Raw genomic sequence first — 22,757 nt, 5'->3', positions numbered from 1 at the left:
CCTTAGGCCAGGTCTTTGAAGGGGGGAAGGAAGGGCTGATGTCCCGAGGAATGCCAGCCTCCACCGCTTCGTCGTCTGCCGGATCTAATCTGAGTAAACTAACAAAGGGGGAAACATTTTGAGCGGAAAACGGAGTTTATTCCACCAGCGCCTGGGCTGCCGGGAGCGCAGGCGTGAGTCCTGGGAGCTGCTCAAGGCCGGAGTTTATGCTGGGCCAGGAGGGCAGGTCAGTGCCAGGGCGGCAGCAGCGCCCCGCGCCCCGCGTCCCCGCCTGCAGCCCGCCGCCTCGCCGGTTTAAGGGGCGGGCCGAGCTCCACGTGCTCGCGGCTGAGTGACTGAGCTACATAAACAGAGGCCGGGAAGGGGGCGGGGGCGGAGGAGAGAACCGTTCTGACCGCTAGTAACCTCTGCGCGCGGCGCCGCCGAATCTATAAAAGGAACTAGTCGCGGCAAAACCCGGCGATTCCGAGGGCGAGCGAGAGGCCGGGACCTGCCGCGGGAGCCGCACATCTGGTCCCGGAGCGGGGCAGGGCTAGGGGCGCCGCCAGACCCACGCAGCTGCAGCCGGTTCCAGGGACGCCTCGCCCCTGGTGTGCCCTCTCCATTTCTCTTTTTCTGTTTTCCCCCTCCCTTTCTCTGGAAGGGTTTGCTGAGAGGTGGGGGCGAGAATCACAAACACCGAAGTGGAAAACAGGTGAGAGGCTCTGTAGTGACTTGGGCGGTGTTGTTTTTGTTTCGGGGCCGACGAGGCTTTGGGAAGCTCTCGGTTTGGGGCACTTTAGCGCCCCCCCCCCCTTTCTACCTTTTGCAGTACAAATGGGTCAGGGGCGGCGTAGTGGCAGAGGGTGCCCTAGGACAAGCTGTGGCGACCCCGGGACGAAGCGCTGCTGCCCTCAAGGGTCGCCTGGCCGGGGCCCCCTGGGACGCATCTCTGGGCTTGGGGAACGCGGGCGCTGCGCTTTAGGCGCGCTGGGGTCAGGGCTGCTGGGGCGCTGCTTCTTGGGTGGAGAGAGCGACAGATCCCATGCAGGGCGCTGCCCTTTGTTTGGAAGCGATGGAGCTGGCTGGAAACCCCTCTGGCCTCGGATCGGCCGGCGCCCATTGGGACAAACACCAGCTCTGAGTCCCCACTCCTTTCTTGAGAAACTGGTCTGTGCTGGGCTCTGACCTAGGGACCGGCTCCTTGAGCCCAGAGATGGAACAGCGAGTCCTCGTTCACGAAGAACTCGAGTAGGAAGTGTCCCAAGCGGGGTCAATCATGTTGTTGTTCACTTGGGGCCTCGGGGCTTTGTTTAACCTGGGAGTCCGCGCGCTCAAGGACTCGGTGGCGCTGGCGCAGCGGGTATGCATTTTGACTCTATTCAAGTAAGGTAGAAAACTTAGGAAAGCCTAAGGAAACCGGAGCTGGGTGCCTTTTTATCCTCACCTTCTGCCCCATCTTCCTTCCCTTTGCTGCCCTTCTCCGGGCAGCTGAGACTGGGCACGAGTAGAAAAGCTGGGGCGAGGTGGTGCAGCCGAATGACCGCGAGTAACCCCGCGGGCGGCGCAGAACTGGGAGTTTGGCTGCCGGGCTGGGCTCGGCCGGGAGCCAAGGGGGCTGGGCGCAGGCTGCGGTGGCCCCGGAGATTGGCCCGCAGCGCCTCCTGGCCGCGTGGCCTAGGTATCCGCGGGGGCTGCAGTGGGGCCTGGCTGCGCGAGGCGTTGTCGCTGCGGGGGGGGGGGGGGGGTTCTGGTGCGAACCAGTGATTGCAGACTGGAGGAACCCAGGGGCTCCGAAGAAAGCCCGTGCCGTGTTTTGTTAGCCCCGGGCATTGCTAAATGAGAGAAGGTTCTGGGGCATCAGGTGCCAGGGTTCTCTTCCTGCCAATTTTATCAGTACTTTTCAGAAAGAATAGAAGAAATAAAACTAAAGGAGAAAGGTGTGTGTTCTACAAATAATTGGTTTCTCACTTGCAGCATTGAGACCATCCACTTTTAAAACCCCAGACGTCACAGTGACACTTCGCAAAGTAGTGGCTGGAGTACAGCCTCATACTATGCTAGAGGGCATATTTACTAGTTAAGAAGACTTGCATGGCCATGAGAAGAATCAGCTATCAGTTTTCCTCTGCTCAGTGGTCCCCTATCAGAAAAAAATAAAGAGCAAGCAAAAAAACACCTGACAAAACTTTTCCTTCATGTTCAAGAGCAGAGTTTGTTTTCTTAAATGATGGCTTGGAACCCAGACCTAAAGGGTGTGTGTGTGTGTGACAGAGGACTGACCCCAGGATTTTTGCACAGAGCTACCTCCTCAGTCCTTTTCTTTTAAGATTTTGAGACAGGGTCACCTTAAATTCTCAAATTGCCCAGACTAAGTTCGAGATTGGAATTATGGTCCTTGGCTACTACACCTGCCTTGATCTTTTCAAACAGAATTAAATGTCCTCTAAAAATGTAACTCCTTTCTCTCATCTTCCCTGTGAGTTTGTTTTTCTTGTACCTCTCACAGAAGTGGTGGAAGTTTTTTATTGTTTGTGTCATTGGTTTGAGAAACTTCAAAGAAAGTGTAAAAGCCTGGAGAGTGTTCCTGAATAGGAGCCTCTTTTGGATAGTTAATAAATTTCAAGTACAAAGTTCTCATTGTGGGCCTGTTTCCCGAAGGCTTCCATCAGCATTAAAATAGTTCATGATAAGCATTGTTGGGAAAGCATTTTATACACAGAGAAAATCACCAGCTACTTGAGAATACATGATAGAATCAGAGGGAAAGGGGAACTTTCCCTCAGCTTTTTGTCATCTTTTTGGAACTTACTCTATGTGGAGAGGAGTTGGAATCTTCTACCATTTAAATCTTGCTTTTAAAGGGATAATCTTCCTCATAAACCAGAATGCTTAGGACATTCGTAGTGAGTGCAAATAGTTAGATCCTTGTAATTTTAATTTTTATTTCCTTCAGCCTCATGGTGACCACAACCCTTTTATGAAACAAGAACTGATACCTTAGAGTAATTCCTCAGGCCCTTTAAAACAATCGTTCTGCGGTGTCAGGACAATGTACCTGTGACGAGGACACCTGTGGTATGTTTGTCTTCTTTGCAGATGAGCATTGGAAATCTCACCCCTCTTAAGTACTTCTGTTGGCAGCTAAATGCAGGCCTGTAATAGACCTGGAAGCATTTTGGCCTGAAGTATGTTTACAGTTCACGTGAGGCGGTGCATTCGTCTGGGATTGGAAAGAGCTGATTAGCGGTCGGTTGTTTTTAGTGTCTGTTCAAGGATGTTCCAATGCAAACCTTATTAAAAATGAATGAAACTCAGCAACTCAGCTTTTTGTCATCTTTTTGGAACTTACCCTACGTGGAGAGGAGTTGGAATCTTTTACCATTTAAATCTTGCTTTTAAAGGGATAATCTTTATCATAAACCAGCATGCCTAGGACATTTGTAGTGAGTGTGAATAGTTAGATTCTTGTAATTTTAATTTTTATTTCCTAAGGTAAATGGACATTACCTTAAACGCTTCTGAGTTACAAGCCTTTTGGATATCTACAAAATACTAAAATGCATGTTATTTTGCATTTCTAAGACACTCTCAAACCTAGTTACATTGTTGTTTGGTATCTAGAACATAAAGAAATAATGCACTGCAGTGTTTCCGATGGTCAGTTGCTCCAGCATCAGATTTTATTTTATTTTGTTTTCTTTTTACAATTAAGTTTATTGGTACAATTTAAATATACATTAGGATCACCTTCATCATCAGGAATGTGTACCTGTACATAATATATCTTCTTTTTTTCCCGTTTCCCTCCCCTCTCTTCAACCCCCTTTCCCTCCTTATTTACAAAAGCTTTGTTTTCATTTACCCTTTTATCTCAGTTTTTTCTTTTCTTTCCTGCCTTTATCCATTTACCCTCCCTAGTTTCCCTTGCTCATTTGAACAATTTCTTGCTGTTTCACAGTATGTATCGTACATTTTGATCCTTGTTTACCCTTAGTTTTTTACACCAGCGAGACAGTGTAATATTTGGATTTGTTTATCTGAATTTTTTTTTTCAAAGAGAATGACTAGTTTATTTCACTTGAGAGTATGGTCTCAAGGTATGTCCATTTACCTAAAAACATCTCAGATGCACCCTTTTTGATGGTTGAGTACTACTCCATTGTATAAATTTTTATCTTTATCTTACCAGTTGCTAGGTGTTATGGTTTGTGTCTAGTTGTCCGCCCAAAGCCTCATGCAGTCATGGGGCTGCTTCTGGAGTTGCTGATTGATTCCTGTGGAGTTGAATGCTGCACCTGCCCTGGGGCAAGTAATTTGCATTACAATTAAGGAGGCAGGACAGGTGAGCTAGCTGCCTAGGCTGCTACCACACCCTTTGCTCTCTGCTCTTTGCTGCCACCATGAACAGCTGCCCTCTGCAATGTGCTATGTGTCTTGGAGCCAGCTGAGTATGGATTGAAACCTCCAGGAACCTTGAGCTAAGTAAACCTTTCATTCCTTTGTTTTGAGTGTTGGGTATTAGTCCCAGCAATGAGAGAAGAGCAGCTGAGACAATAGGCATTTGGATTGTTTCCAAGATGTAGCTATTTAAACCATGCCACTATAAACATGGATATGCATATGTCACTCTAGCGTATTTTTAATTTTTTCAGGACTATGTCAAGAAAGGAATAGCTGGGCCAAATGGGACCTCTAGTCCTAGTTTCTGGAGGAATCTCCATACGATTTCCACAGACTAGTTGCACCAGTCTACACTTCCCCCAACCACGGAGAAGGGTTTTTCCTCTGCAGTCCCACCAGCATTTGTTATTGGTTGATTTCTTGATAATGATCATTCTTTCTGGAGTGAGGTGGAATCTCAGCATTGTTTTAATCCGCATCTTTTGAATGATCAAAACATTTTTTCATATATTTATTTGCTGTCAGTACTTCTTCGTCTGATAAGTGTGTTTTCATCTCAGATGCCCCTTTATGGTTTAGGTCTTTAAATGTGGGGGTTCTGATTTTTTCCAATTCTTTATAGGCTCCAGATATTGGCCTTTTTTCTGAGGGACAATTGGCAAAAAAAAAAAAAAAAAAAATTTCACACTCTGTGGGTTGTCTCTTCACTCCACTGATGATTTCTTTTGCTGTGCAAAAGCTCTTTAATAAGATGAGATCTCAGTTGTTGATGCTTTATATTTCCTGTGCATTCAGGGTTTTGTTCATGAAGTCTTTGCCTATTCCTATGTCTTCAAGATTTCTACCTGTTTCGGGCTGGTGAGATGGCTCAGTGGTCTAAAGCACCTACTTGGAACAAGCTTGGCAAAGCACAGGGACCGCGGTTTGATCCCCCAGCACCACATGCCAGCCAGCCCCGCCCCCTGGTGGGCTGAGCTGGCCACACACACACACACACACACACTAATAATAGTAATAATAATAATAATAAATGTTAAAAAAAGATTTCTACCTGTTTCATCTTCCAGCAACCTAGTGTTGATCTTTTAATATTAGATCCATTTTGACTATAATTTAGTACATGGTGAAAGACGTGGGTCTAGTTTTAGTCTTTGACATGTGGAAAGCCAGTGTTTCCAGCACCATAATAGAAAGAGGCTACCTTTCTTTCGGTGAGCATGTCTGACCCCTTTATTGAAGGAGATCAGGTGGCTGAGTGTGTCTGGAGTTGTTTCTGCATCTTCTAATCTGTCCCATTGATCCTCAGATCTGTTGTTTTGCCAGTACCACAGCATAAAATTTTAAAAGATCATTCTGAATACTTGCCTTATTTAACTGTCCAGGGACAGAGCCTACACTAAAGCTGAGAGCGTTCTCACATCTGCAAGAGGAACTAACCACAAATGCCAAGTTACTGCAATATTTATGTAATAGAAACTTAGAAGCACTCTGTGCCAAGTACTGCTCGAAATGCTCCTCAAGTGATACTCGACAGCGAGTCAACTTGTCCCTGTTTTACAGATTGAGAAGCTGAGAGGCTAGTTTGTGCCTGGCCATCCACCTTGCACTTGGCAGAGTCCAGATTTGAACTCAGTTCCAGAATTCTTTAACTCCCATCTCAAGCAAAGAGCGGGTGCAATTTCAACAGTGTGAACAGGCAACTCTGGGGGAGGCACACTGTATTCTCAACATGGATGAGCTGTAGTCATTATGGGAATCTACGGCTGGTGTCTTTCTTCCCTGGTTACCAAATCCCGAGACTTTGATTGCATTGGGATTACAACATTATGGAAAGAACCTAGAATAATATTTGTTGAGCCCTAATGTTTTTTACTTGCCTTACAATGCAAATGTACTATTGCTTCTATTTGATTAATCTGTGAGCTTGAAGCATTTTCCCGGACGATACACAGCATAGAACTTGGAATGATGTATTTAGTTGTAAAATACAAGGAACAAAAGAAAAAAGGAAGTGTACTATTCAGCTACTAATTCCAACTTTGGTGGTGGATTTTTTTAATTGGTTATAATACAATATAATCTCTAATTGGCCTATTCCTAGTTTGTGGATCTTTTGTAATAAGATATTTTTCTGTATTGTCCAGAAATCAAATTAAGCCTTTTCTTAGGTTTATTTCTTTGGAAGTAAATAGTGTTTTAGAGTGTGCCTTACAAAAATAAAATAACATGGGACGCTACCTATCCACGGGTGTAACAAATTAGAAATCATCTTTTAGAAAAATTTCTTGGTGAAATAATTATGTTTTATTACCGTTGCTGGATGTTTTGGTATGTGATAACTCAGTTCATGTGAGAACTACAGGGGTTGGGTGCTGATGATATCGTTATAGTTGGGTAAACTGAGGCCTACACAGGGTAAGTAGCCTGGCTGTGGAGTTTTTAAGCACTGGAGGGAGACAAGTTGTTTGTCTATGCAGTTTGGCTCTGTGTGAATATTCAGGGTAAACAAAATACAGCATTGCTCATTTAATGACTTGGCATCTGCTGCTTGGACCTAGAAACCCTTTTATTTGTTTATTTATTTATTTGTTTGTTTATGTATATACAGTTCTGAACCTCTTATTTGTAGAGCCTCAGTGTCTTTTTTGGCATTGTACACCTTACTTAGGCAGTACTGTAATTTTTGCTGATTGTGCAATACAGTACTGTACTTTTCTGCTGTTACACAGTTACGCAAATAGAAGTCATCAAGTTGGAGTCTCCTTTCACCATTTCTTTGTTCTGAATATTGTACAGTGTGCACTCCATGTACTTCCTCTTTGAGCGACCAATTCGCTGAACAGCCTGGTTGCAGGAACTGAACTGAACCCGGTCATTTAAGGGATAGTATCTTATTAGCAAAAGGCAAAAAGTGCTTTTTGCCTTTCAATTTGGGTATTTTCATTCAAGATTAGCTCCCTGAATAAAAACTTCTCTGTTGTCAGAGAGGTACATTTTAGGAGTACGTAAATCACAGGATGAAAATCTCAGATACAAAATTGCTTTTCTACCAGGGCCTTCAGCTGCTGTGCATTCTAGTGGGCTCATAAACTGTGTTACAGCAAAGAGCATTTACTGTGCACAGTGGAGGAGCCTGACATTTAAAAACCAAGTAGGTTCCAAAACATATCAATTATAAGATCCTTGGTACCCAAGTTGGAGATCTGATTTGAATGTTGAACTTTATACTCATGCAAACCTTAGATTTTAGCAGTGTTCATGTCTTGAATTTAGATTTTTTTTTGTTTAAATCATAGTTGACATTTGTCTTCCTTTGGTGTGCATGCTTCGCTAAAGATTGCACTTTGTTTAATTCTCTTCTGTCTTTCATTCATTCCTTTTGATTTTATTTATTTATTTATTTATTTATTTATTTATTTATTTATTTATTTTTGCTGGCTCAGGATGCCTTAAGGGCAAGTCTGGTAAGGCATGAGGATCTGGGGATGGAACTACAGCATCCTGAGCTTAATTCATTCCTTTTGGATGGAGGAGTTTTAATGAATGCTGAGTTGAATATGCAACAAAGAGTGTGGAGATCCCTGTTTGCTGCTGCTTGTATCCTAACAGATTACTTAAGATGATGCCCCAGCACCACATGCAGTGCCGGCCCTGCCCCCAGGCATGCTGGGCCTGTCACCAAGACCACAAGTGGTGGCACACACATATAATCCAAGTGCTAGGGAGACTGAAAACAGGAGGATCACTGCGAGTCCCGGCTGAGCAGAGACCAAATACATTAAGAAAAATAAAAAAAGATGATGGGAAAGCATTAGACTAACATTAATGGTAAATAACTCTACTTAAAACTTAAAGTTTATGATACGTTAATACATTTTGGTGCATATTTAAATTATCTGTAGGGCCAGCCAAATAGTCCAGTGGATTAAAGTGCTTGCAAGCAAGCACAGGGGCCAGGGGTTTGATCTCCAGGCCTGCTGTGCCAGCCCCGTCCCCAGGGCACTCTGAGACAGCAGTTGAGACTGGGCATGGTGGCACATGCCTGTAATCCCAGCACTTGGGAGGCTGTAAACAGGAGAATCACTACGAGTCTGATCTAGTGGTGAGACCCTAAACACCCTGTAGACCCTTCCCTAATAAATAAATAAATAAATAAATAAATAAATAAATAAATACTTTGTGCCTGATTAGTTAGTGTAAAACAAACAGTTCGTTTTCTCTAACTTTCATTTCCCTTTTGGAGAAAGCTGTGATTTGAAAAAAAAAAAATGCTCTAGATCATGGCATTCGACATTTAAATGCTTTGAGTTGTACATTAACTTATTTTTATTTATCAGAATGGAGTAATTTGTTAAGTAATTGAGAAAGTTAAGGAAAAACCAATCATCTCATGTGTATTTCAGTACCTCCTTTTCTTTTTGGTGTTTGTTTAAGCTTTTGCATTGTTTCCTTGCCAAATCCAACTTCCAAGAAGCTGCAGGAAGTCAGAGCGTTTTATCTGGCTAGATACGAAGTCAGGATGTTTTGTGATAATTGGCGTTGAATACAGAATGTGACATTTCCTAGGTGGAATTCCCTAATAGTTGACCCATTCGAAGACTCCTGGGAAGCTGTCTTTAAAGTATTTACTTTAGTTCTTCCTCAATAAATAAATAATGCATATTATCAGTTATCGGGATATTGTGAAGTACAGGTGCAGGTCTTAGTGAAAATGGGGATGAGTCTCAAAGTTGAATTAACAGAGATTGGAATTGTGGTCCTGTCACCTGTGCACATATGAATCTAGGCAAATTCCCAGTCTTTCTGCTTCAGCTTTCAAATCTACAACATACGTATTTGTGTGTGCGCAATATAAACCATATAATGGTTTGCAAATTGCTGTATATTTTAACTAGTGCTTTCAGTCGTTTTAAAAGATTGATTTTTAGTTTACTTTCATTGTAAATTTTTTGTATCATGTTTTTTATATTGATTTCTCTTGCATTGAAAAAATAGATGGTAACTGTTTCAGTTAGGTTATTTTTTTCAACTGGATGACTAATTCATATTACTATTCATTTATATTTTATTTTAGCATTATTATTATTATTTTTTTGAGGTACCAGGAATCAAACCTGTCTTGCCAGACAGGCGTTTATGTTCCTGAGCTACCTCCCTGGCCCCCTTGTATTATTATTTAAACATGGAAAAATAGATTTCAGTTCAATATTTCTTTTTTTTTTTTTTTTTTTTTTGTAGAACTGGGGATTGAACTCAGGCCCTTGTGCTTGCCAAGGAAGCACTTATTCCACTGAGCCATCTCCCCGGCCTCAATATTTCTTCATAGAAGCATATATTGATTTTTACATATTAGTTATAAGTAGTTAATATGGGCATCAGTGGTTATCATTTTTTGAAAGGAACAGTAGTTTTTAGATTTCTTTCAAAGTATGCTGAAATCTGTGGATTCTCACTATAGAAGAAACATGCACTAGCTCCAGATTTTGTATTTAGTCACAGAATATGCATCAGTGCCCACAAACCCAGTGAGGAGCAATGTGCTCTTTTTTTTTTTTTAATTTTTATTTATTTATTTATTTACTTATGTGTGTGTGTGTGTGTGTGTGTGTGTGTGTGGCCAGTTCAGCCCACCAGGGGGTGGGGCTGGCTGGCATGTGGTGCTGGGGGATTGAACCGCGGTCCCTGTGCTTTGCTTTAGTTTAGCTTGTTCTAAGTAGGTGCTTTAGACCACTGAGCCATCTCACCAGCCCAGCAATGTGCTCTTGATCAAGGCATTTGATGTGACTGAGATTTGGGTTGTTGATTTACAGAATGAATGTACATGGCTTTTCAGGGGTCCACATTTTGCAAAAGAAAGGTCCTTTGATAGGAGTCACCCAGAGAGATGTTGTCAGGGAGCATCAGTGTAGCACATGGTTTGATTTTGGGTGGGTAAGGGAGAAGCACCCAGGAAGGCATCACTGCGTTCCTCTTTAGAGTGAGGATGGAAGAAAGATAACAGGGAAAAGGAAGGTGGAAGAGAGGAAGCTACCGAAATGACCTATTGACCTGCACGAGTGGATGAAGACTTGAATCATAGAATTAGATGAGGACTTTTTCTCTGAAATGCAAAAGGTGGAGGAGTTAGTTTCAGTGAATACATTTTATTAGAACAAACCTGATTTAGTGAGACACCTGCCTTGCCTCTGACTGACCATTTGGAAAGTCTCTGTAAAAAGTAAAATGTCTCCATCCTGCATTTTTTTGTTTTTTTGTTCAGGGTACAGGTTTTAATTCTTATGGTGGAGCCCTATTAAGCCTATGTATGATCAAAAAAAAGTGAAGATTGCAAAACTAATTCATTCTCCAAGAAAACAGAGCCAGTGCCCATTCTAGGAGGATTAGACTGTACCTTGTGAGGATATTTCTAAGTATCTTAGAAAAATCTCATTCTAGGTTAGATGAGGAAGACCCAGAACTTTCTAAAGCATTATCCTGAACTTGCTGCTTTAGCATTAATACTGTATTAGGAATGGAAGAAAGATGGAGGAAAATGCGTGGAAGCTGTGGACAGCAGTGGGAGGAGGAGCCAGGGAGTTCAGGTGTTGCACCCCTCTTCACTCGTGCTTTGAAAATTCTTGGTGAACAACAGTTTGAGAATAACTGACTTTTGCCATAAGCCAAACTTTATTTTCATAAGCCAATATGAAAATTTTTCTTTTCTTTTCTTTTTCTTTACTTTTCTTTTTTTTTTTTTTTTTTTTTTAACAATTATGTGTATTTAATGCATTCATTCAAATCAGTTCCAGAAGACTAAGCTTATTTTCTTGAAGAAGCAAATTCCTGGGGGTGGGGGTGCAGTTTAGATTCAATTAGATTGGTATTTAAATGACCCAAGTTTGACCTAAAGGCAATACTGATGAAAATGGCAGTACTTGAAAGGCAGACAGTGAGAGCCCAGACTGATGAGCTCAGAACTCTTCCCTGGCAAATGCAGGGCCTTGGGATGGAAGTAGCAGTTTGCCTTAGCTGGGGTACAGTGGATCTTTGCTACTGTGAAAAGGGAAGCAGAATATACAGTATTAAAAGCAACAACAAGGGGAGATAGCTCAGTAGAATAAGAGCTTGCCTGGAAAGTGCAGGGTCCTGAGTTCAATCCCCAGTACCGCAAAAAAAAACAAACAAAACAAAACAAAAAACCCCCAAAACCAAAAAAACAACCACTAACAACAACCAAGTGTGCATTTTGTTTTGTTAGTGCTGGAGGTTGAATTTAGGGCCCCATGATTGCTAAGGATGTGTTCTAGGGACATACCACTGAGTTGTATCCCTAACTCTATATGTGTATGTTGGAGTTCAATGTACTAATGACCAAGCAGTGCTATTAAACTGAAATTCATTTGTCCAGCAGATAATTATTAAACACGTTTATAGTACAGAACTGTCAAAAGACTTCAAGGATACATCATATATATATATATATATATATATATATATATATATATATTATGTATTTGGCATGCAAGACTCTTTGAAATGATGAGACTTGGATTTATTTGGACAACTTTGTCTTGAATTTTAAGAGGCATACCTGTGGGAATTATGCTTCGTTTTCTCACCAGGGTGATAGGCAGATGATATAACTCAATAACTGAAGTGAATCTCCCTCTACACGTTATCTTTTCTGTGGCATCTGCTTTAAAAGTTACTTCTTGCTTTCATTTAGGTCCTCATAACAGAACCTCATAATCATCTTCGTTTCTGCCTTTGTAGGCAATGTATCCTAAAGTTACATTGTTTATGCATCAACTGCATGGATAACATCCCAGCCTGGGCTCAGGCTTGTTGTACATTTTTCTCTTTATCTCATTTAGTTTTCACTTGAGACAAGTAGTATTAAGATGATTCAAATTACTTTGACTTATATTTTTGTAATCAGCAATGAATTTTTAAAATTAATATTGTACTAGTCCTACAAATTAAAAAAAAGTTAGCAGTAGTAAAAACTACAAGCTAATTAGAAATAGAATAACAGCAAATGCCTTTAGCTGCAGTTGATCCATAAAATAACTACTGCTTTTGGAAAGTACTAGTTACCTCATAGACTTGCTTTCAATGTGTTAAAAAGAGAAATTAGCAATGTTAAAAAGGTTTGAAATAGAAGACTAAATAAAAACTCTTCTCAAAGTAATAAAATTTTATAAAGGCTAAAAGAGTGCTGAAAGAGAACTAAATTTTTTATTATGTGATTCAGTGCTCAAAACTTTGTTTATCCATCTCCTGTACCCTTCTGAGTATCTTTATTTCTTCTTGTGTAGCTCTCCCCCGTGAGAGGAAGCATTGAGTCTGTTTGAGCCCCACTTTTCAGGTGACTCATCTGACATGGAAGCTTAATAACTCGCTCATGGTTCAAATATCTGGCTAATGGCAGAGCCACTGATTCAAACTTATTGCTTGCTGATTCCCTAGTCTGTGTTGTTTAACACCCTGCCACATCTTTGTTAGAAGGCTTCCATCGCTGTAAGAGAATATCAGAGGTAATCAAACTACAAAGACGAAAGGTATTTTTTGGCTCATGGTTTTGGAGGTTCTGGTCTGTGACCTACGGGCGTTCTTACTTCAGGCCTGTGGTGGGGCAGCACATCACACTGCTAGTGTGTGGTGTGGTAAAACCTCTTATAAGATCAGAGAGCAAGAAGAAAGAGGAAGGAGTCCTGGTCCCACTGTCCCCTTTGTGGGCACACTTTGGTGACCAATGGACATTGGCTCCCAAAAGTTCTGCCAGCTCCTAATAGTGCCACTCTGGAAACCAAGCCTCCAACTATGGACCTTTGGTGGGCATTGAAGATCCAAAGTTTAGCAGAATTTCTCATACATCTTCCTCTGAGGCACATTCTCCTTTTAAGGAACGCTTCTCTGTCCCTTGTTCTCCTATCAACACTTACATCATAGTTGCCGAGTTGTATTTGTTTGCACCCCTGCACCCTGAAGTGTGTGAGGAAGTGGAGGCATGTTTATGAGGGTGGGATGTAGTGTTGGGGTTCCTCACGCTCTTATGGTTTTCCATGACTACTGGATACACAGGCTCCAGGCAGTTTCCTTAGGAGCTCACCTACTCTTGCCTTTTCATTGTACAGATATGATTTTGGTCTTGAGGCCCAAAGTGGTAGAATGCCCTGCTTGAATTCACCCTCCAGCTGACATAAATTGAAAACTAAAATTATTTGTTGCTTCTTTAATCCAAGATTCCTTCTACTTTCCATAATTTACTCATCTTCACAGTGTCCTTTAGCAGATATAAAAGGATATGTTTATATAAAAGTCTCTTTTGGGGCCGGGGCGATGCTCAGTAGAATAAGCGCTTCCCTGGCAAGTGCAAGGGACTAAGTTCAATCCCTGGTCCCTCCAAAAAAAAAAAAAAGTCTCTTTTTCAGCTCAGAATGGACACTGAACCCTTAACATTGAGCTGGCCTCATTTATCCTGTTTACTGGGCACATTTTAATTGTAAAGGGATTCTCAACTGGAAGTTTTTTCTCTCTTAAGTAAAAATCGCATTCATTTTAAGTTCAAAGGAGAAAAAAAATCTATAGAAATCCTCAATGCTGGGGATTTCCTAGGTGCTCTTTTTTTATGCAAACGTATAAAATCTCTGCTAGTTTTGACTAGTTGAGATTTAATTGTAACTCAAGGCAGGGAGTATTTTTTTTTTTCATAATTTCAGTGATTGTGTTAATTGTAGTGAGGACTCAGGATTCAAAATAAAGACAGATTTAGGTCAAGTAATGTTTATTCAGTTGTCAGTCTTACTGCATAATTTGCAAATTGAGAGGAATTTGTGTACTCTTTAGTTTACACTCATCACACTTTACGTGATTTACTGGCTTTGTCTTCTGTGGAGCAAATGGAGGGTTGCTTGACTCTGTGCACATGGCTTCCATAAAGGGGCCTCAGGAGCCTGTAGAACTGAGCAGCATACTCTGTTTTCAGGCAGAGCTCCATCTGGGATACTGCCTGTCTCCTGATGGACCGACCTAGCACACTGTTGCTTGGGATATTGAATTGTGTGAATGTCGAAGTATTACCATAAAACTACAGTTGAAAAAAAGGAGACTAATAGAAATTCCACCCAATACTTAGTTTCAGTTTTCCTTGAGTACTTTCTTTGGCACCAGAAAATTTGGTTTGTGAGAATCTTAATTCCTTACTTCTTGGTAAGGAATATACACAATCTTGCTAATATTGAATGAAACAAATCTATTTCCTTTTATAGGCTCCTTCCACATTTCAAATAAAGGTGATGTTGCTAATATTGAAAAATATAAAAAAAAAACTAACACACTTAGGGTTTTGATTTTGGAATCATAAATATGTGGATTCAAACTTGTGATCTTATTCTCTTTCTTGTTTTAGTTTAGTGAGGCAACCAGTAAAGTGGTTTGCTCCAGTTTTTCTCACCTAATTGGGTTATAAGCTTTGGAAGCCAGGGTCCTGCATGACAGCCTATTGAAATGCATCTAGCTACGCAGTGGAAACAGGTGTCTCAGATATATGATAGCTGCTTACACTGTGCAGAGTTGGCCAAGAGAAGAGTTTATGGAGAGGGGTCCTGGGGATTGGACGACTCAGTTTTGTAGAAGTTGAGGGAATAAAGAGTTAAAGTAGGGGCTGGAGCGATAGCTCAGCTGCATAGGTGCCAGTTTGGCAAGTGCAAGGTCCAGAGTTCGATCCCCAGTGCCACCACCACCACTACCACAACAAGAAATGAGTTAAAATGGAAAACTTACATTTAGAGTTGACATGCTTGCTTGAGTGAGTTCTTGTGTTGGTGTATGATTTAGTGTTCAGAGCTCCTGCACCATGCAGAAAGTCTTGTACTCCAAGCTAAACCACTAAGGAAGGTGTTCTCGTTAGCTGGGATGCTCACAGGGATTCTGGAGCCTTAACCTGGCCAGTTCCAGACTCTGACTTGCTTGTAGGAAGTCAATGAAAATGAATGTCCTTCCCAACAAACTAGAAAGGCATTGAGGACAATCAAATTAAATTCTCCCATGCAAACCTGTGTTTCTTTGAATACAAGCTGGAAATGTCACCATGGTTTTGAGCTACTAGAACCTTTTCTTGCAGTAAAATCTCTTTGTTGCCATAGGGAATCTGCTTTTCTCATCCTTGAGGTTTTACTGCAAGGGCTCTCATTCTATAAATGTGTACAGGGAGGGACTAGGTCATCCTGGGCTCAGTGTGGTACAGAATGACATATGGAGACACAGTAGTTGGCTGTGTATAGCTCAGTCACTCAGCAGGGACAATCCTATAAATTATTCTTCTGAAAAACATTATAGGTAGAGCTCCATAGAGAGATGGAGAAGCCTGCCTTTCTAATAGAAATGACAATTTCTGGAGGAAGTGGGATGGAGAGGAAGCTTGAGGTAGGTGTTGAAGATTTGCCCAAAGGCAACAGTGGGCTCTGAGAACAAGGCATCAAATGCCAGGAGAATGTGGAACGCATAGAGTGGGTAGGGACTCTAAAAGAGCTCTCTGGGAAAACAGTGGCCAGAAGTTGTCCCAGAATTCAAGGTAATTCTTTTACCTCACAAGTTGGGCATTGGAAGGACCTCTTGTTTGCTCTGGAAAGGCCTTTGAAGGAAGTGCTATTCTCTGTGGGCAAAGAAGAGAGACGCTTCCTTTAATGGCCAGCCCAGTCTGTGCCCCACCCTGGATGAAAGTTTTACTCTGTGAAGTGGCAGCCCTTGTCATTCTAATGGCTAGCATGGCCGTACGCTTTGTTCCAGGAACTGGATAAACATTTTATAGACATTATTAGTTTTATTTTATGGGTCCCATAGCCACGGAGGAGTAGTATCAAAATTTAAAGGCGGATTTCCCTGACTCCCAAACATCTCTTTTTCCTACTGGACCAGTTAATTTAAGGAAACCGAATAAACAGAAAAGTTAAATATTTGAGGAATTAATTGCATAACAGATTAGGAACCAACAGAAAGGAAAGACAATAGAGGATTTGGGTTTGTCTCTCAAATCCTTTGACCATTTTTATGAATACACACTGTTTAGACCGTGAGAAGGTTCAATATCTGAAGATCCTTCAGATATCTTAGCCAAGCAAAATTATTTTTATTGATGCTGTCATTAAACATGTCTCTTAAAATTCCTTTAGAGAGTCTTCTTACAGGAGATCATTATCCCATTAAGTTTTTCTGCACGTCAAGGCATGCTAATGAAGGCTAACTTGCTTGTATTTGTAGTTCAGAAAGTTTATGAATGCAAAAGTTCCTTCCCTTTAGGTCCCTCTTATCCTCACATTATTATTATTGTGGTTGAAAAATTTATTTTTTTCTTATAATATGTAACGTTCACAGATTCATCATTTTTCTATGAGAAGGATTCATTTTTCCATGTGTTACATACACCCACCAGGGGAAGTCAAATAGTGGTATTGCTTGCAGACAATCTTCTTTGAAGATTGCTCTGTGTTTGTTTAGTGGAAATCAGTAGGGGAACAGGGACTGTTTCTAACATTTGTTAAAATTTCTCTGTAATTCTGCCATTGTGAAGCAAAGACCTGAGTCTAGAACAGGTCTTCTTCCAGAAGGCCTGGCTCTTAAGAGTTTTAATAGCCTTGAGACCATTTTCTAGAAAATACAATGTTGAGGGTGATAAATAGTGAGATCGAAGTATCAGTGGCATGACAGAAATGGCCTTAAACTTTTAGGGTCTCCTTTAAAGTAGAATTGCTGATAACATGAGGAATCATGCCTTTCAAAGGCTAGGTATAAACATATACAGTATTTTTGGATTTGTATTCTAATTTTTATGGATGTATTTGTTTCATAGTCTTCACTTTGAAAATTAGCGAATAATGTTGTCTTGGAAATTGATGTGTATTCTAGGGTGAAAGAAGGGTGTGTGGCTATCTACAGACTCATTGCTACTTGTCTTATTTTGCCCTTGTCGTTGAAACAAAATACCCAACACTTGAAGTTAAGGGAGCGAAGAGTTATTTAGTTCACGGTTTGTAGGGGTTTCACTCCGTGATCTGCTCACTGCAAGGCAGGGTGACATATGGTGGAAGAGCCATAAATTCATAGCAGTGGAAGATAGCAAGAGCAACAAGAGAGGGGTGGGGGCAGGCCTCTTCCTGTGGCTTCCGTTGTATACACAGCTCTTGTGGGGCAGGTGTGTCCCTCACTTCTCATCTTAGCTGCGACTGTGCCAGACCAATCAGTGGACTGATTTGCTAATCACACACCCTTAATCCCAGCATCACACACTCTTGATCCAACCACCTCTGCAAAAGCCCTATGGTTGCATGAGGCTTTAGGAAAACATCTAGACACAAATCATAACACTAATTAATCAAGTATGTACGATGCTGGTATCCCCAGTTACAGATTGTTGGAATTGATACAATTCTTTGGATCTGTATATTTTGAAAAACGGGTAGTGTGTTAGCAGAGCAACTTGTACAATGATGAAATTTTTCTGAAATGATACAATTCCACCATTTTATCCTTGAGTTTTACTGTGGAGGAATTCTTGCTCTGTTTTGTCTTTTTAAATTTGAGTATTAAAATATAATGATTTAAATAGGCAAATTATTTCAAGGGTGACTGAGTAGTGGTCCATGGTCTTTCTTGTAGAACTCAAAGAAGCATTAGAATTGGGGGTCCATGGAATGGTTGGTGAGGACAAGGGGTGCAATTTAATGGACACTAGCAAAGATGGCCTTATGGATAGAGGACCCATTAGGATCTGCTGGCCAGAAAATCTAAACCGTGACCATCAAATTAGCTTCAGGTTTATTAAAGCTGATGAGTCATCCCTGGGAAAATCATAGGATAACTCAGAATCCTCCACTCCCAATGGCAGCCACATTTCGTCTTCAGTTATAGGTGCTGTGAGCCTATTTCAGCCCAGTTTTCTGTAGCTTGGTTAGCCGTTGAAGGTAGCTACTGCTCCAGGGACATATATCAGAGAGACAGTCAGAAATCTGGCCTTTTCCAAAGCACGCTTGCTTTGTTGGTCTTACAAGTTTTATATCCTAATATCTGTGACATGAGTCACATCTATGATTTTTGCTTTTACGTTAACTAAGGAATAGACAGTAGGTTAAGCTTTAGCACCAGTACCTCATCTGTTCATATCTAATATTGTTTATATTTAACTCCTGCATTGTAACTTACTGAATAGCTGCTTTATTTATATAAAACATCCAAAACACTAAACATGTACACATTTTGTCCTTTACACTTCAGGTAGGATGAGGACATTCATGAACATTTTCATCAAGAGGGATGCTGAGAGTTGTTGGTGGAAACATTGACTTCTGTCTCACTTTCGGTAGCTGTGTGAAAATGTGTCTGGAAACAGAATGCGTGCACACAGGAAACAACACATATCTTTGTTTAATTAATGAAGTTCAGAGCAGTAGCTGCCGGAGAACCACTGTTTTGAAGGAGTCAGTTGCTGGCTGCACATCCTAGGTGTGTGAACTGTTTGGATAGAAGCTGTGAAGAATTTATGGACTCGCAGGAGAAATAGTTTAGCAGAAAGAGCATATAATGGTCAACAAAATGGTGATTTGTTGAGCCTCCCAACGGCCACCTGTAAGCCTCGGCAGGGCATTTCCTTCTGCATGTCCTCAGCTTTCTAGTAGCTGCAGAAACCTGTGCACTTTCCCCTGTCTGCATTTCCACGGACATTTTGGATGTTGCGAGAGGGCAGTCCTGAGAACAAGCACCATCCTCCCTTTTTTTTTTGACTGTGCCAAACGGGGGGTGGGGGTGGGGGGATCCTCCTGCCTTCCATTTTTTGCATGTTTTTATGTTGTTTTTCCTTCTTTCTTCTTAATTATAATCATCTTCTCTGGTCTTTCTTTGAAATGCACAGTCAAGTTAGAAAGGTGAATTGCTTTTCCATTCGCCTGGTCAGTATATTGCAGAGTACTGGGGAGCACTTCTGTCCCTTTCCCCTCTCCTCCAGACTTCCTGGGGACCACTTCCCCCTCAACATTCCTGAGCCTGGTGTTCCAGGTTTTACTTTGAATTCTTAAAGTGAAAGGAATTTATAGCATTTGCTGTTACTTAAGTGACCCTTTGATGGGTAGCATGTTGTCAGTCCCTCACTGTGTTGTTCTAGAGGTGTTTCCCTTCCTGTCATCTTACTCTGTTCTTCTTCAGTACAGTTACTGTCAGCTGTCCCTTTAAGGACACTGTTCCTTACCTGTTTTCTCCCACCTCCTCTGTTAGAGACCTCATGAAAGCAGAATCTTTGCCTCTCTTGTTTTCTTCTCAGTTTCAGGGGTCTGGAACAGATTCCGGCACACTAAAAAGGTGCTCAGTAAACATTTGTTGTGGCTAATGGAACCCCTAGAGAGTGAAGGCAGAAGTTGTTCATGGAGTAAATAAATAGTGATGAATATTTATATACCGTTTCCTTCTAGTGAGACTTACACAGTAATTAGGCTTTACGTTGTGCAATCCTTAGATCTTCCAGGGCATAATTGGACTTGTAGGGTATGTTTATTATTATAATAGGAGGCATATTTTTGATGTCAAGTTTATTGATATATAATTTACATACAGTAGAACTTAGCCTTTAATGTGAACATTTTCCACAGATGTATACAATTGTGTAAGTACCAACACAGTGTCCACATAGAGTAGGTCCACACTTCTTCATAGGCTGTGCTTTCTCCCACTTAACCCTTGACCGCCACTGACCTGATTTCTGTCTCGATTATTTCACCTTCTTTAGAATGTCTAAATAGAGAATCCTGTACTATGTCATTCTTTTGCGTCCAGTTTGTTTCTCTTAGCAAAAGGTTATCAAGATAACACGTGGTTGCATGTATCAGTAGCTTATTCCTTTTGTTGCTGAATGGTATTCCATTTATAGTTATTTACCTGTTGATGGACACGTTGGCTGCTTTCAGTTTTGCACTGTTCTGTAGACAGCTTCGATGTACGTTCACATGTGAGTATCTGTGTGGACATGTGCTGGGTTTTGGGGGGGAGGGGTAAACACCTAAGATGGGATGCCTGAGCCCTATCACTAGTGAATGAATTTATTTACTACTTCCAAAGTGGCTTTTCCATTCGCCTAGTCAGTATATTGCACTCTGGCTCCTTCCCATGCCTCCTGGCACTTTCTGACGTTTCAGTTTAGTTGGTGTGTAGGGATGCCTCATTGTGATTTTACTTGCACTTCTGCGTAACAAGTTATGTTCATTAAGTAGCTTTTATTTATTTAAAAATTTTATGATAGCCTGTTATATTCTATAGCTATCAGTAATTTCACACTATCAGTGGCAGTTGAAGTAAACTTTAAAAAAATTGGTCAAAGGCCACTTTCTTCTGGTCCATACTATGTAAAGCAAGGTTGGGATGTGGAAATTACCAAGTTTTGGCAGGAGATTATCTACCTGGCTGACTGGTGATGAGACCCACAGACAAGAGCCTTTAGAATTTGAGCATGAGGATGCACAGAAAATTGATTTCGTGGCCCTGGTGGCCTTGGGAGGGCAGCCCAGTCCTCAGCTAAACTTGATGTGTATGGGAAGCAAACACAGATTCAATTACATTTTCCAGGATGCCCCAGGGGTCACCTTAGAAGCTCAGTAGTCCTCTGTGACCCTCTGGAGTCTTTAGTGCACGTATGCTGAACACAGAGCTCCCTCTCTGGGGACAGTTTGGTTGAATCAGTTAATCAAGCCTGAGAAATTAGTTAGCACACACCCAGGAATACTACCACCCTAGAATTTTGAAACCCTATTTCACATGTCCATCTTTTTGTTAATTAAGCACATATCCCCAGAGTGCTTCCTACAAGCCAGTACTACATTTGCATACCAGGAAAACAGAGCTGAAAGAAGCAGGGATGATGGGCCTTTTGCTGGATTAGGGAGTACAGCTAAGGGAAAATGGAGGTTGGTTTTGAAGCACCCAGGAAGAGCTCCTCACCCAACACCCTTGCGAGGGAAGTGACCAGAAAGGGACTCCTGGGCCAGCGACAGCCATGTGGAAACCCAAGCCAGGCTGGGGGTGCTGGACGCAACGTTGAGGCCGGGGGCCTGTACCAGTGAAGAGTAGGAATCGAGAGTATACAGCACATCCTGAGCCTGAAATAAGGAACTCTAAGGCATTGCTGTGCAAAAGGAAGTGAGGTGATGGCCAGAGACCAGGCTGGAGGCCCAGCAGGACGCCCAGGCCACCTTGGTGAGGATTGGATTCCATCTGCAGAGTGGTGGTGGGTTGACTGAGGGGTGGGGTGTGGCATGCTCAGATATTTGAGTTAGTTAAATAACTTTGGGTGCTCTGTGTCAAAGGGGTGGGGGAGTGGTGACACTGGAGGCAGGGAGGCCAGTGGAGTGGCTGTTGTTCAGGAGAACGATGAGAGTGGCCTATTGACAGATGATGTCTGTGAGGTGGGATCCTTTCCAGCCAATAACTGGAAATGTGTAAGGGCAGGAGTGAGCGTGCTGCACTTTGCTGGTTTTGGTTTGTTTGTTCACTTCCTTGAAAAACTGATGTGGAAATGTCCTTTTGGCATTAGTTACCTGGACAGAAGTGTTCAGGCATTGCCAGACTTTCTTTCATAGAATTGCTCCTAGCATTGATTACTGTGATCTGAGATGTAGCAAAGGTGGAAATCGTGCTGGATGCCAGGAATTGCTAATCAGGGAGGAAGTGGGGCAGGGAATCTGCCTGTTTTGCACACAGGTAATGCAGAGGAACACTTTCACCGCTGTGCTGGAATGCTTCTTACTAATCTTGTGTGTTTCCTGGGAGTAGGAGTGGGGCTGTTGAAGTCAGGACCTAATTTATGCATCCGGAAACTCAATTTTTGGAAAAATGATTTCCAAGAAATCTCGTCTTGGCTTTTCTTTTCTCCTTTATAATGAACACCCTGTGTAGCTGTCTTCTCTTCCTCTGAGCTTCTCCACTCAGAGCGTAGGGAGGCTTCTCTGGGCTTAGCTTTGGCCCTGGGGACCTCAATGCTAGACTGCTCAGATTTTGATTTCCTACTTTAATTCTCCTACCTTTATGAGAATTCACAGTGGATTGTGCTAGAAATAATGGAATGTTTCATTTGGACAGGATATGAGTCTTTAGCTAAAGAGTTGTGATACACTGGAGAAATACTATTGAGAGAAGGGAACTTGTATTTCTTTGGCACTTACATCATGCCATATACAGCATTCAGAGCATATTTAATCCATAGGACACCATTCAAGGCGGATATTGTCATCCCCACTTACAGTGAGAAAACTGATGCTCAAAGAGTACAACAGCCTTGCCAACAACACGTGATTGGGAAGCTTGGGCGCATTTGTTATCTGCCTTCTTCTGCTAGGTTAGTTTTACTTTTTTAATAGCAA

The 22,757-nt window shown here is 41.8% G+C and overlaps 1 protein-coding gene across 5 annotated transcripts in view; it reads left to right on the top strand.

Annotated features, from left to right (window-relative positions):
- Nucleotides 1-425: 425 nt before the first annotated feature.
- The window catches only part of Abca1 (ATP binding cassette subfamily A member 1), a 131,761-nt gene continuing 109,429 nt past the window's right edge, over nucleotides 426-22,757 (top strand). For 4 of the 5 annotated variants that reach the window (XM_023722935.1, XM_023722934.1, XM_023722931.1 and 1 more), the window contains exon 1: nucleotides 426-694. The gene's annotated coding sequence lies outside the window, so the exon portion shown is untranslated. Of the gene's footprint in view, nucleotides 695-18,963; nucleotides 18,985-22,757 lie in introns of those variants that run through there. The other variant, XM_023722932.1, reaches the window with a different exon arrangement.

This window comes from Octodon degus, unplaced genomic scaffold, assembly GCF_000260255.1.
Source record: "Octodon degus isolate 3935 unplaced genomic scaffold, OctDeg1.0 scaffold00094, whole genome shotgun sequence".
Taxonomy (NCBI): domain Eukaryota; kingdom Metazoa; phylum Chordata; class Mammalia; order Rodentia; family Octodontidae; genus Octodon; species Octodon degus.
The sequence above is the reverse complement of the archived record's forward strand: the minus strand, read 5'-3'. Positions and strand labels throughout refer to the sequence as shown.